The 9641-nt window shown below is 36.9% G+C and overlaps 1 protein-coding gene across 5 annotated transcripts in view; it reads right to left on the reverse strand.

The window, feature by feature from the left end:
- LOC150089228 (lipid transport auxiliary protein 1) overlaps positions 1-8342 on the reverse strand; it is a 199454-nt gene extending 191112 nt beyond the window's left edge. For 4 of the 5 annotated variants that reach the window (XR_016548108.1, XR_016548112.1, XR_016548111.1 and 1 more), the window contains exon 1: positions 8191-8342. The gene's annotated coding sequence lies outside the window, so the exon portion shown is untranslated. The remainder of the gene's footprint in view (positions 1-8190) is intronic. The other variant, XR_016548109.1, reaches the window with a different exon arrangement.
- Between the last annotated feature and the right edge of the window lie 1299 nt (positions 8343-9641).

The following is a 9641-nucleotide window of genomic DNA, read 5'->3' on the forward strand; positions in this document are numbered from 1 at the left end:
AGATTTTAAAGTGGAGTGCGGAATAAAGGACTTCATTCCTACAAGAATAATTTCACTGACACGATCGGAGCAAATGTTTACATCAGAAGTTTTGAAACAGTAGTCCGACCAAGGAAAAGAAGAAAAGAAATCTCGCAGGTTATCCATTTTGCATTCTTGTAATGCCAAACAACACGAGGTTGGGAATAGCCATGAAATAAAGGCTCCATTTGAGAAGAGACAATCACCAAGTTGTTATCTGAGGTGCCTAAAGGACCACTCACTTAGACCGTGTACTCAGAAGGGTTGTTTGTGAGAAAAAGATCAAACATGTTGGCTGTATGGTTAGGATTGTCTGGTATTCTTATAAGTAAATGAACAAACTGTGCAAGGTCATTAGTAATTGCAAAAGCTTCAACGTCTCGACCACCCGGGTCGGTGTGACTAGAAAACGGAAGCCAGCTGGAGTTATGAACATTAAAATCACTAAGGAAAATTACCTCACTGTTAGGAAAGTTGGACTAGAGAAAGTAAAGTTGAAAAGAAAGGAAGTCGAATAGCTCCAAGTGATTATTGGGGCTGGGAGAACGATAGAGGCAACAGATGAATTTGACACAGTGAGGTAGAGAGATTTTAAGCCAGAGAAGATCGAAAAGCGGAGATTCCAAATTACCAAATCTCTGACAGTGAATATCAGAATGGACATATGCACAAGTACCATATTCGAGGTGAAAAGACTCATACAGGGAATAATTTGGGCAGCTGAAATGAGCAGTAGTTGAATCAACCGATAACTGAGATGCTGTCAGAAAAAGTACATGGGGTTTGGCAGACTGAAGTGGAAATGGACACTGTTGAGATTAGAACTGAGACCACGTATATTTGTGAAATGAACTAGGAAGCTATCCAGTTATATTAAAGGAGGCAGCAAAGGAAGTAAGCAAACCCTTAACCATAATTATGATAGCGTCCTTGGACTCAGGGGAGGTCTCCATGCACTGGAGGTGTGCAAATGTATCACCAATTCCCAAAGGGGGTTCAAAAGGTGACACAAGTAACTATAGACCTGTTAATTTAACTTGTGTTCTGGGGAAAATAATAGCATCACTGTTAATGAAACATTGCAGGATCATCTACACAAGAATGCAGTAATAGTTATGACGCAACATGGGTTTGTTAAAGGGAGGTTTTGTCCGACCAATTTGATTGGATACTATGATGTGGTTACAAAGGAACTGAATGTCAAAAATAATTTTGATATCATATACTTGGATTTCAGGAAAACTTTTGATACTGTTGCACATGAAAGACTGTTGTATAAACTGGAGCGGTAAGGCATTAAGGGTAAGTTGCTACAATGGATAAAGGGATGGTTGAGTGGGAGACGACAGAGAGTGGTAATCAATGGACACTGCTCTTCGTGGACAAATGTTATTAGTGGAGTTCCGCAGGGTTCGGTGCTGGGCCAATTGTTGTTTTGTGTTTTCATCAATGATATTGATGAAGGTACATCAGGATTAATGTCCAAGTTTGCAGATGATACAAAGGTTAGCAGGGTTGTTAACAACAGTAAAGACAGTATGCTACTCCAACTGGATCTAGACAAGTTGGGCAAATGGGCTGAGAAGTGGCAACTGAAGTTTAACATTGACAAATGCAAAGTACTGCATATGGGTAGCAATAACCCAAGAGAGAAACATACCAACTGTGTGTTACTACACTAAGGGAAGTGGAAAAGACCTGGGAGTAATTGTGCAGTCAAATATGAAGTTTGCTGAGCAGTGCAGACGGGCTGCCAGGGCAGGTCATGGAGTCTTGTCAATGATATATAGGAATTTTGCTAACAGGGACAGGGAGGTGATTATCCCATTGTACAAGGCGATGGTCAGGCCACACCTAGAGTACTGTGTACAGGTCTGGAGGCCTCATTTTAGTAAGGATGTAGAGTTGCTAGAATGAGTACAAAGAAGGGCAACAAGATTGGTGAGAGGAAAAAAGGGGGGTGTGCTTACCAAGGAAGGCTTAAGTTCTGCAAATTGCAGCACCTGGAGAGTAGGGACCTGCAAGGTGATCTGATTGAGGTGTGTAAAAGGCTTTGAATGGGTTGAGCAAGCTGAATCCTGATGGGATTCTTCCTCTTGCTCAGATTAAGAACCTGAGGGGGCACAGATTCAAACTGAGGAAAGACAGTTGTAGAACAGATGTGTGGAAATTTGCCTTTAGCCAGCGAGTGGTTGATTGGTGTAACAGACTTCCATCTTTTGTTATGGAAGTTGATAGCCTAAATAAATTTAAGGCTGAGATGGACAGGCATTTGGAATTAAAGAAGGGGTGAAATGGGAGTTTTTTTTTTTTTTTGGCTGATGCTGCATAAGCTTGCTTTCTTAAATCGTAAGCCTCTATTAATGCTAATGCTTAGATTATAGAAATAACAGCTGTAAGCTAAAGCTTACAATATTTAAAAAAAAAAAAAAAAACACTTGGGGGACTAACATTATTACAGTTATAAGACGCCATGCAAATTTCGGGCAGTATTACGACAAACATTTCTATTAATGGGGGGGGGAAGTCGCGGATATATATATAAGGATAAATGTCGAGGAGAAGCATAACTAATCGGAAACACAAATTAGCCAGTATCAAAACAGAACAGCTTCATGCAATATGCCAAAGTGAAGACATTTATTATTCAATCACCTTGGATGAATCTACTGACACTACTGACTCAGCGCAGGTGTTTTTTTTTTTGTGTTATAACTGCGGATTTTCATTGCCATGAGGAGTTACTATCTTTGGGTACCCTTACTGCTAGGACACGTGGAATTGACATCTTCGCCATCATCAAAGAAAAATGCCACGAAGCAAAACTGAATTTATGTAATTCAGTAAGTGTATGCACAGATGGCACCTTCCATGAGAGGAAAACATGAAGGATTTGTTGTGTTACTACAGAAAGAATTGGCAGATCTACATACTTTGATATCCTTTCAATCCTTCATCAGCAGAATCAGTATGCCAAATCTACTGTTTTAAGTGACACCATAAATAAAGTTATAGGTAGTACTGTAAACTGCATTCGAGCAAAAACATCACGACATCGCCAATTTTGCAACATGCTTCATCATGCATAATGATAAAACTTTCACGTGGATCTGCCATATCATTCTAAAGTGCACTGGTTGTCAGAAGGACAAATACCTGTCCAACTTTTATCTTTGTGAAAACAAACCACAAGCTTTTTTGAGGAACTGAATCAACAGCATGAAGTGTCAAAAGTGTAATTCTGCAGAGATATTGCATTTTTATGTGATATAATGTCAAAGCAAAATGATCTGAATATTTTTTGCAAGGTAAAACCAAATCTATATATAATAATAGATGCATTTAAAATACATGCATTTCAGAAAAAATATGACCTTTTTTCAAAACCTTGCCTACCTGATCAGAACTTTCAGCTGAACACTTTCCTGAACTGGCAAAAGTAATTAATGAACAGGATACAAACAAATCATTAAAGAAATGCGACATGAAAGAATATACAGCAGTTCTAGACTCCCTGATTGAAGAATACAATGAAAGGTTTGTTGATTTTGAGAAACATGATCTTACACTGAAGCTCCAAAGCACCTGATGACTTACAGATGGAATTGAGCTCCCAGAAGATAATATTCTGAAGTCTCTATTTGACATGAAGAAGGATCCACTTCAAATATAGAAAAAAGCTGTTGAATACCCACATCTACGTCAACATACTCGTCGAATGCTATCTTGTTTTGACATAACCTACTGTTGTGAATCAACATTTTCATATATGGCACAAATTAAAACAAGCTTGAGATCTCAGATGATGGATATTCACTTGGAGGATCAATTAAAACTACACTCAATGATGTTGGAACTAAATATCAGACTACTCTCTGACATTTACCCCAGGGACTCACATCTGGTGAGTATGGGCTTGGCACACCCAGGATCCTGAGCCAGAAATCATCATTCTTCTCTTTCTTGGTGATTCCCTTCTACTTTCTCTCTCTCTCTCAGGGTAACTCAGAAATTTTTTTTTTTTTGGCTGGTGCAGCATAAGCCTGAGGCTTCCTTGCACCATACGGCTAATAATAATAATTAGGCAGTCGCAAAAAAATCATTAAATGGTCATTAAAAGTCATTAATTAGTTTTGTTATCATCTTTGCTAAACAAATAAATGTCTTTGCTAATTTTTTTGTTTGAATTCCTCATTCAATAACAGGCTGTAATTAAAATTGTAAATATGCCTACAAAAATAGTTTTTGTTGTATATATTAAATTCTCAGCAAGCGGCCTAATAGCATCTTGGTTAATTAAAATATGGCCTTCTAATGTAAAAAAAGGTTCCCTATCCCTGATCTAGACATTAATTAACCAAACAAAAACACATTACGTAGAAGATTTTTTGTTAATCTTTACAATGATACCCCGTCCCATGCATCTTTACTACAAGAAATTTGTGAGCTGAAGGTGAACACATTTTGATTTTTAATTGTCACTCGTTAATTCATCGGTATTATAGGAGAGTAGGATAAGAAGTATTCCTATAGGACAGAATAAAGGTAAATTCCTTTGTATATTCTTAAATGTTAATATAATGTAGGATATATTGAGCCTTTGGAAGCTCTTACATAGTAATCATAATTTTACACATATTTGAATTGTAATTTTTAAAAAAAACAAAATTTTCATTGAAAACAGTCCTGAGACATTAAAAAAAATCAGAACCAGTGATCACTATGTGGATTTTAGGCTCAAAAAAATCATGGTACCAACACCTTTTCAAACATAAAACACAAGGTTACTAGCAGTCATCACATCCATCCCAAAAAAAAATGCCTTCATCTTTTTCTTCTAAAACACTGGCAAGTATATGTCACTATTATATGTCAAAACTCTGTCATATCACAAAAGGTATCACCAAATTTCAGCATCATATCAGCAATTGTCACTCTGATTTCCTTTATTGCATATATTAATATAAATGATTAATTAATACATTAAAAACTTCACATGCTTCATATTAAGTGCCTGGTGAGCTCTAGACATATTCTCTATCTTCGAAAGCAAACTAATGTATACGATTTCACTGGGTTAGTGCAATTTGCATCATTTTAATACGTGTAGGCATAAAATGATCATCTACCCAGGTAGATGAATTGGCATCATTTTAATTATATCTCATATTGTGAATACCTTCACAAGTTGCCATGGTATTGCACTACCTTGAATAAATAACGCTTCACCAATTGGGACAACTATCATTATTTATTCTCAGTGGATACCACCAACCAGATGACACCTTTTCAAGGCTTTTTTGCTTCTCTTCAGTGGGTAGGCAGGTACCCTGGTGTTAAAATAGTGACAACCCAGTTATGAAGTATAACTCCGCAATATTAGAGATGCCTGATGGTGTGCACTGATTTATCCTTTAGTCTATCATTTATCCTTTATACACAATATGATATAATTAAAATGATGCCAATTCATTTGCATTAGTAAAGGCACATGATGCAAGAAAGCAAGCTTATACAGCATCAGCCAAAAAAATACTTCTCATTTCACCCATCCACTCGCTCCAAATGTTTGTCTAGTTCTGCCTTTAATCTATCAACTTCTACAACGACAGATGGAAGTTTGTTCCAGCAATCAACCATCCACTGGCTAAAGGCAAACTTCTGCACATCTATCCTACAACTGTCTTTCCTAAATTTGAATTTATACCCTCTCAGGCAATTACTCTGACCAAGTGGAAGAATCCCATCAGCATTGAGCAAGCTCAAACCATTCAAACTTACACCTCAAATCAAATCACCTCGCAGGTGCCTAATCTCCAAACACTGCAATTTGCAAAACTTAAGCCTTTCTTCGTAACAGCAACCCTTGTTTCATCCACTAATCTTGTTGTGCTTCCCTGTACTCGTTCCAGCAGTTCTACATCTTTCTTAAAATGAGGCCTCCAGACCTGTATACAGTACTCAAGGTGTGGCCTGACCATTGCCTTATACAAGGGGATAATGACCTCCTTATCGCTACTAGAAAAATTCCTGTATATCATTGACGACACCATGAGCAGACTGTCTGCACTGCTCAGAAAACTTCATATCTGCCTGCACAATTACCTCCAGGTCCTTTTCATTCTCTACCACTGTCAGTGTAGTACCACACAGTTGATACCTTACTCTGGGGTTACTGCTACCCATATGCAGTACTTACATTTGTTAAACTTCAGTTGCCACCTCTCAGCCCATCTGCTCAAGTTTTCTATATCCTGTTGCAGCAGTATACTATCATTAACAATCCTGCCAACCTTCATATTGTCTGCAAACTTGGACATTAAGCCTGATATACCATTATTAATATCATTAATAAATACAGAAAACAACAATGGACGCAACACTGAACCCTGGGGGACTCCACTAATAACATTAGTCCACAAAGAGCAGTGTCCATTGATTAACACCCTCTGTCTTCTCCCACTTAACCATCCCTTTATCCATAGCAGCAATTTGCTTCCAATGCCACACTGCTCCAATTTGTGCAGCGCTCTTACGGGTGCAACAGTATCAAAAGCCGTTCTAAGATTCGAATATATGATATCAAAATTATTCTTTGCATCCAGTTCCTTTGTGACCGCATCATAGTATTCAATCAAATTGGTCAGACAAGACTTCCTTCCCCTTAACAAACCCATGCTGTGTCTGAGCTATAACTGAAGTCTTGTCTAGGTGATCTTGCAATGCTTCTTTATCCAGTGCCTCCATTAATTTCCCTGGAACAGAAGTTAAACTAACAGGTCTGTAATTACTTGTGGCGCCCTTTGATCCTCCTTTGTGAATTGGAGTCACATTTGCACATCTCCAGTCCATGGGTACTTCCCCTGAGTCCAAGGAAGCTCTCATAATCATGGCTAAGGGTTTGCTTATTTCCTTTGCTTCCTCCTTTAATATAACTGGATCATCTATCTGGGTGGATGATCATTTTATACTTACAAATATAAAAAAAAAAAAAAATGGTGCAAATTGCACTAAACCATATTTCAATAAACTCCTTTGCAGTCTAGGCAAAAATATTCTTTATCTGATTTCAGTTGGGCATGGTTATGCTTAGCACTGCACATCTTTCCTCTCTCTCTTACTATGTTTATATGTTATTGGCCCAAAACAAAAGAAACCACAGCATTTATCATCAACAAGATAAGGATGGGCACTGAATTATGTTTGGTCCATTCACAGCATGTCAGTATCAAAAGTTTGGAAGTTGCTGACAAACATATCTGTTCTGTTAAATAATGGCATCATATTAACTCTATCAGGATTGTCTTTTTCACCAAAAGAGCTGCAGATAAAAATTCTGAGTAGAAACTCTGCTCACGGTATTCAAACTGTGGAAAACATTTTGTTCAATATTGCCAGCAAAAAAAAAAAAAAAATTACATGATACAGTCACAGTCAGAAAACATTTTGAAAATGACACAGCTGATCTATCTGTCTGTTGTGAATGAATATATTAAAGTTATTTCAATAGTTTTACCATCAATAATAAATATCCCTTATAAAATTCTGTGATATCAGCATTAAATTCATTAAATAATTCAATAATTCCATCACCATAACACTGATCATCCAGTCTTATCAGATCTGCCTTATAATGTAATGCGATTCTGGTACTTACCTATTTCCATAATAAATGCAATTTGTTTGAAGTGAAAACTGATACAAAACAGAAATGTGAACGTCGTAAATATGAAATGGTTACATATAAGAAGTAACTAAAGGTAGACAGCCAACGATGAATGTTAATTCTATTCGAAATCGGGAATTTTCAAATTAAATGACAACTAGGGCAACCTGCATTATCTTACCATATTAATTCAATTGAAGTGAGTGCACTCTTCAATAAACTATTACTAAATGTGTAGATACAAATAATAATTATAATAATAATTATAAATAGCAAAACAACAAAATTTGTGAGGTGCTTTTTTTTTCTTTTTTTTCGTATTTCTGTATAAGCTTGCATTTAGAAAAAATTAAACCAGCGAAAAAAAGTATAAACAATCTATAATAGTATATGGGGAAGCAAGGGTTAGAACTTACACTTCAATTACAGAATAAAATCATCGGTATATAAATAAAAGTTTAAACTCGCTTTCAACATATTTTTATTATAATAAACGAACATACGTAGCTAAGGCGATCAAGAGAAACTAACTTCATCTATTAGCACCACTTATCCTAGGGTTCGATGAAATTGTAACTGCTCAAGAAGGCTTTCGCTTATTCAACGTTGAATTCTTGATTTTCATTTCAACAATTATTATTTTTTTATTCTTGTTTGTTTCTCTTTTCTTATAGAAAAAGCAGTTCAAAAATCCACTACCCTTTACTTCGTCGGATTACATACAATATAAATATACACAGAGGGCGTACCTGCCAAAAATAGGAAGAAGGTATTTAACTGCAGACGGGGCGAAGATTTCCTCATAAATTGCATCGAGGCAACTCAGTTCATCAATCTTCACCTTCGTGGACAGCACAGTTGGTATCATTACCGTTTTCCTCCCATCCAGGTGAAAAACACCTAAGACCGGACTTAGGTCTTTTCCTGTGGAAAAAACTTAAGACCGAAAAAGTTCGAATTTCGTCAATGACACGAGCAATTTTAACGTGTCTTTTTCACAACGTGGCTGAGTTAGTCGAAAACAGGTTAGGGTAGCTGGGTTTTTTTCTACCGGAAGAAAATCAGGCTTTCGTCCAGCTGTTATTGTTGTTGTTGTTGTTGTTGAAATAGGGTTTAGGATCATCAGCAACTAAGGCCATATTGCTCCGTGAATAATGTCTGTAAATTGTGTATGTTCCGAAGTCAATTTTCTGTTTGCTGGACGAAAAACCAGATATTCCGGCAGAAAAACTATACTACCCTTGCCCTGACACCGATTAACATAGCCACTGAAAAAGGCGCAAAAAAATTCCTCACGTCATCGAAGGGACTCGAACTCTAATCTTTTCCACTCGATATGGGGAGGATGGTGATCCAACCAACTGCGCTACCCACGAGTGCTTTCATCCAGAAAACAGAAAATCGATCACATAATGCACGCAATTTACAGTTTTTTATATAAGGAGCAATAAGTCCTAAGCCACTAATTCGACTAAACCCTACAACAACCCATCATCGTCGATCTTCTACACTTTGTGGAAAAGGCAGATTGTTGAATCCCAACAAGATGGGAGCAAGTTTGATGCACTGCTCTTATTTTATTTTATTTATTTATTATTTTTTTATTATTATTATTATTTTTTTATAGCTGAATCAGTCGGCCTCGTACTATGGTTCAAAGTTTTATTTCCTCCATATTCGAATTCTAGGTCTAGCAAAAAATGTAAGCTGACAGAACGAATATATATGTAGTTACAAACACAATATACGTCTTACCTCATCCTTAATGCTTGAGGGTTAACTCGCAACCACACAGTAACTTAGTTCGTCAGGCGTTGGATATCAGGAGTGCATATTATTTGTATGGGGTGGAGTGCAAACTACCTTAGCTGGCCAGATTTTTTTATAAATACAATGGCGGACAAAAAATGCATCAACTTAAAAAAAGTAACATTGTAGGGAAACGTATAAGATC

This window comes from Mastigoproctus giganteus, chromosome 2, assembly GCF_048544385.1.
Source record: "Mastigoproctus giganteus isolate SK-2022 chromosome 2, ASM4854438v1, whole genome shotgun sequence".
In the NCBI taxonomy this organism is placed as follows: Eukaryota; Metazoa; Arthropoda; class Arachnida; order Uropygi; family Thelyphonidae; genus Mastigoproctus; species Mastigoproctus giganteus.